This window comes from Triticum aestivum, chromosome 3B, assembly GCF_018294505.1.
Source record: "Triticum aestivum cultivar Chinese Spring chromosome 3B, IWGSC CS RefSeq v2.1, whole genome shotgun sequence".
Classification (NCBI taxonomy): domain Eukaryota; kingdom Viridiplantae; phylum Streptophyta; class Magnoliopsida; order Poales; family Poaceae; genus Triticum; species Triticum aestivum.
In genome coordinates, this window is record NC_057801.1 from 495614984 (window position 1) to 495620983 (window position 6000).

The following is a 6000-nucleotide window of genomic DNA, read 5'->3' on the forward strand; positions in this document are numbered from 1 at the left end:
ATTGGCGGTGCAAGCTGGGAACAAAATGCAATTGCTGGGAATGATTCTGGTAACTGGGGAGAGGCTCAACAATAGAGAGTTATTCCACTATTGGAATGGTTATAGCATAACCGAGGAAGTTGAGAGCAAACCTAGTTAGAGCCGATGGTAACACGTAGCGCTTGTACGTGCTTTCAAGAACTTGAGCATTTCCACAATCATCAAGGTTTTACCAACATCCGTGTCAAGGGTCCGGTAACACAACTTACTACCATGATGAATGGTGATGGAGGATGCAGATGCAAAGGAAGATAACACCTTCTCAGATTACACCTTAGCGAAGCCAAGGAACAAAATCTGGATGATCGACCGAGAGACATTTAGCACTCCGCTTCTAATGTTCTCCTTGATGTGCTAGCGTAACCCATTCAAAGATATGGTTTGATATCTAGAACATCAAGTAAAGGTCGGACTTCGGGAACACAAAGATCCATAGGGGCAACTAGGGAGTAAATCCAACGAAATCCCTATGGGGAGGTGGCCAATTCCATCAAATAAGATACTATAATAATAGGTCTACCGGATGGGTGTGTTGGCCACGACATCCACCTTACCGGTTATCGAGAGACCAATATTATAGTTCTTGGGAAATGTTCCAACCCATCATATCTGCCTAAGATTCAGATCTGGTTGGTGTCAGGATATTCCAGACTCATCGAGTCTAGGAAGAAAAATGAAAGTTTGCAACACAAATCGACGAGATGACGTTGCGAGATTCTCGGGAGACGAACTACGATAGCAAGCTCCAAAACATGAGCTGGTTCTGCTACAAACATGTGAACATGTTGTCCAAGACAAGCATGACCACAAAGCAGTCTTATAATAAAACACTACCGAATTCAGGAGGGGAACCATCATCGAGGATATCGAAGTCCTTGCATAAGGTATACTCTTAAGAAGGAACTTCTTCTCCTTGAACAATTCAATCAGTGGCTTGGTGTGCTAGGGACACATATAGATTGAAGGTTGCAAGTCTTCAAACCACAGAATTCTTCGCACGTGTGCATGACTGATTTGGAATGATTCCAAGAAAACAACATTGACTTTCTCGAATCCACGGCGGCAACTTGCATCAGATGCACATGAATTAAAGGAAGTCACTACCTTCATCCAAACATATGCTTCATGAGCTAGCATGAACAAATGCTTTCAAAAGTTTCCAACACTAGCTTAATGTTCAGCAAAATTATGGAGAAGACAAGGATGTTGTCAATGGGCTCAACAACAATTCATCTAGGTTTCCTTTTAAAAGGAATTCCATAGTTAAGTGAACACGGTGATAGCATTGGTCAGACCAAAGATATAATGGTGTATGCTCGAGGAATCAACCACGAGTAAGACAACATTACGAATATCGTTGGTTCTGATTTGATTTGACGATAGCCCACACTCAAATCAAAGGATTGATAAGACAATAGATCCAGCAACTGATCACAGGGACCAATCGATGAAGATATCATCTTTCTTCAACACACACTACACAAGAATATCCCTTTGGAACGAACTAAGTCAGACAAGCTTTTATCTTCCAACTCTCCAAGTTGTTGTCTAGCTTAACCAACTAGCTCAGGGATATCTAACACCGATTCTTGGAGAGAAGGTGGTTCACAAGAAACCAACTTGATCACGAACTCAACATAGCGGTCAGGTGACAACCCGGTAACACCTCCAAGAAGATATTTGGGAAGTCACGAACCACCGGTATGTTACTAAGCTCGAGAACAATCTTGCTTTTGAGGGCAAGACGATATGACCAAATGAGTGAGGACTTGACAAGATCCTAACTCATCAATCGAAGGGTGCACCGAAATAAGGACTAGGTAGCACGATCAGTCTTAGAAGGATGATTCGAAAACCAACATACTAAGAATGAAATTATTATCCTTTAACTACCAAGCAACAGAGTTGCTAGCAGTATTGATTTCACACATCACAATTCATTTGTCGGTATTCCGGTTGCATCAACACGAGGGCCGAGGAATGAACAGTGATGGCAAGAAGTATCACTGTACCAAGAGTTCATGGGATGGTGTGCAATTCCTATAACAATCTCGATATAGAATATGTAATACTCCAAGGTAGAGCAGAACCAAAAGCTGGATTGGCATTTGATCTGCGGAATACAACTACTTTGACCCAATCCTAGATATGGAAGAGGTACTGGAGTTTGTTTCTCCTAGTCATTCCGGAATAGAATGGCTTGACAGACCGCAAGAGTAATAGGCATCGATAAACGAACGCACGCACTCTTGACTATCAATTGATAGACGAGGGCCAGAAAACAACTAAAGAGGGACAACTCAAAAGAACATATGATTTTCCAAGTTATGGATGCATGGACTAGCATGTCGAACGAATTCAACATATTTCTTCCGGATAACCCATGCAGAAAGGTAGAACTGGCAGAGTCACGATTTATGAATGGAGAACTCCTCAAGAATAATCCTGTTGTGATATTTCAGTTCAACGAGGAACTTCTGCCATAAGTAGTTCATGGTATTTGGAAGAAGAAGATACCACGGACTTCAAGGACTATCGCAAAGGTTACTAATATCCTAAAGGCGCTAGCAATTACTATCAACATGAAGTAGGTAGAGTGAATCTCGGGTTCAAGAACCCAGGAACAGAATACCTATTACTAAGTAGCATCATGGGATGCTTTCGAGAATGATGGCCAGAATCATCACACTGGGAACACAAATCATGGCTAAATTACTAGATGATCCCCTAAGACACCTAGGGTCATAATAATAACTCCAACATAAAGGTCGAGGCAGTAAAGTACCTCAACTCACTAATTTGTGTGATTAATCTGACCAAAGGCACATCGGAAACAGGAGGAAGGGATTTGCAAATGCATCAGACTGTTTGGAAACCTGGGATGACTCGGACAGCATAACGGCTGTAAATGCTCAGAAAAGATTTGAGACATTCACAAAAATGGTGGCATAACCACTCAGAAGCACAATATCAAGGTTTGGAGATCAACAATTAACATACAGAAGATAGTAGGAGCTGAACTGAGGCTTGAATCAACAATCTTATAAGTCTACGGATTAGTAACACGTGATCCTGATAGAAATAAGAGAAAGCCTAGTTCCTTAACCCCGTAGGAAAGATAAGATGACTCAGATCAGAAGGGCATGAGGTATAAGGAGTAAAAAGAGCCTTATGTTCCATCCCACAATCAATTCCCTTATATAACTAAAGAATTTCTAGACTCAATTTCGACCAGTTTGGCTTGGTAATCCTACAGGCAGTCTGGCTCTGATACCAACGCTGTCAGGACCCCGACTCAATGCCACATCGATCTAGCATGTAACACCTCATATCACTTTGCGGCCTCACGCACGGTATTCCACGGGTGTCGCCTTACCTTAGCCCGGGACTGTTTGCGCCTTTTGGCACACGTATATGACAGTGTCGCTAGCATCCATATGATAAAGAGCCCGGGCTGACATGGCTAGTCGTAAACCCAAAGTGGCACAGACTTACAGGGACAGGCATCCATGACCCAGCATCGAACGTGTCGGTCATCAGCGAGTGAAACCAGGCTGTAGCACTGGGCTAGCAGGACTCCGGTGAACCGGGCTGTAGCGGGCTAACAGGACTCCGGTATTCATCGCGTGACATTTCCCCGAAGGGACAGACACAGGAACGAAGAAGGACACATGCCGGCCAGCCTAAGTGTTCCGGAGCAGTAGCAAGCTACCATGGCTCGGTGGAAACACTAGGAGACATTTCCCCGTAAGAAAGGCTACTAAAGATAAACAACTAGATGGTCAGATCCCACACATACCAAGCATTTCAATAACATACACACAATATGCTCGATATGTGCAAATACAACATGGCATCACAACATGACTCTATGACTCAAGTAATCTATTCAATAGGCTCCGAGGAGCGAGATATTACAAACATGGGTCTCATGACCCAACATTCAGAGCATACAAATCAAACACAAGCGGAAGCTATCATGTCTGAGTACAGACATCTATAAATGAAAAAGGCTGAGAAGCCTGACTATCTACCAAATCCTGCCGAGGCACAAGATCGTAGCTGAGGTAACAAGCTAAACGTCGAAGACCACGCGGAAATACTAGTGAGACTGAAGTCTCTCTGCAAAAACATAAAATAGGCAAACGTGAGTACAAATGTACCCAGCAAGACTTACATCAGAACTATCTACATATGCATCATTATCAACAAAGGGATGGTGGGGTTTAACTGCAGCAAGCCAGCTTTGACTCGGTGGCTATCCTGAACTACGACTGCGAGTAACTTTTTTTGAGGTGGCGCACACGAGTCCACATATTCACCATATCAATACACCACTATGGATCCGCTCCCGTCTCCCTACGAGAACGCCATCCATAGCACTCACGCTTATCTTGCGTATTTTAGAGTATCCGCTTTCACTTGTCTATGAACTGATATAAGCAACCCAGAGGTCCTTTTCCGTGGACACGGCTATTCGAATAGATGATGTTAACCCTGCAGGGGTGTACTTCTTCACATACGCTCTCACCACTTACCGCCGTTTACACGACATGTACTCGGCAACCTTCAAGCGGAAGCCCAACGTGGGTGTCGGCCACGACCTACCTAATCACTCAAGTCTCTAGTCCAGGTTTATCGCCTATTCGGGTTCCATCCATGAGGAGATCCGGCCGGAGTTTCGCTCACAGCCCCAAACGATGTGAACAGGGTTCCCGAGACACCAAACGGGCGCCCGGTACACCGTGCCACGTGCCTACCGCATCACAGCCCACCCCTACGGTCAGCGCTGCCCACGGCCTCCAGCATACTACAAACACCAGAAACTACTTGCAACTCCTGGACAGAGGACAAGGGTGATCAAGAAGCCGAGAGGGTCCATTGGTTTCGGGCCCAATGCGTGGTAGTAGCTGAATCATGGATCACAAACACAGAACTCAGTTCCTGAGGACGGCTGCAATGAGACAACCCACCATGTACTCCTACATGGCCTCTCACCGCTACCTTTACCAAATCGTGTTCACACACTTAGCTCACACAGTAGGACATGTTCACCCGCCTCTGATTCATCCCCGATGAATCAGACCTGACTCAACTCTAAGAAGTAGCAGGCATGACAAACAAGCATGAATGAGTAGGCACATCAGGGCTCAAACAACTCCTACTCATGCTAGTGGGTTTCATCTATTTACTGTGGCAATGACAGGTCATGCAAAGGACAAAGGGGTTCAACTACCGCAGCAAGTAACAGATGAATCGGTGTTGTCCTAATGCAGTAAAAGAGAGCAGGAGCGAGAGAGTAGGATTGTATCGGAATGAACAAGGGGGTTTTGCTTGCCTAGCACTTCTGAAGATAACATTGAGTCTTCATCAGTGTCAACGATCACATCATCGGTATCACGTCTATCGAGAGGGGACAAATACCGGCAACAAAGAAGAAATACAATCAATGCAATGCACAATATGATGCATGCTCATGACATGGCAATATGAATGTGTTTTGAGCTAATGCAACTAGCAACAGATTAAATGAAGTTGGTTTGAATACAAGATTCAAATTCAAACTCCATATGTGATTATTTAAATGTCATTCACTTCATTTGCTCTAAACAGTAGTGATAAGTTGTTCTAACATGCATGAAAATGGTACAGATGGATTCCTTGAATTTTTCTGATAATTTTTCATATATAAATTATTTAATTTGGAGTTACGGTTAATTTTCTATGATTTATTGAAGTTTATACAATTTTCTGGAATTATAAATCATTTCCAAATTTATTTAATTCCAGAATACTTTACTGCGTCAGCATGACGTCGGCATGACGTCAGCAAGTCAACAGGGCCGGTCAGGGTCAAACCTGACGTGTGGGGTCCACACGTCAGCGTCACAGGTTAAACAGGGGGGGTTTATTTTAGTTTAATTAAGGATTAGGGCACTAGGGCCCACATGTCAGTGTCAG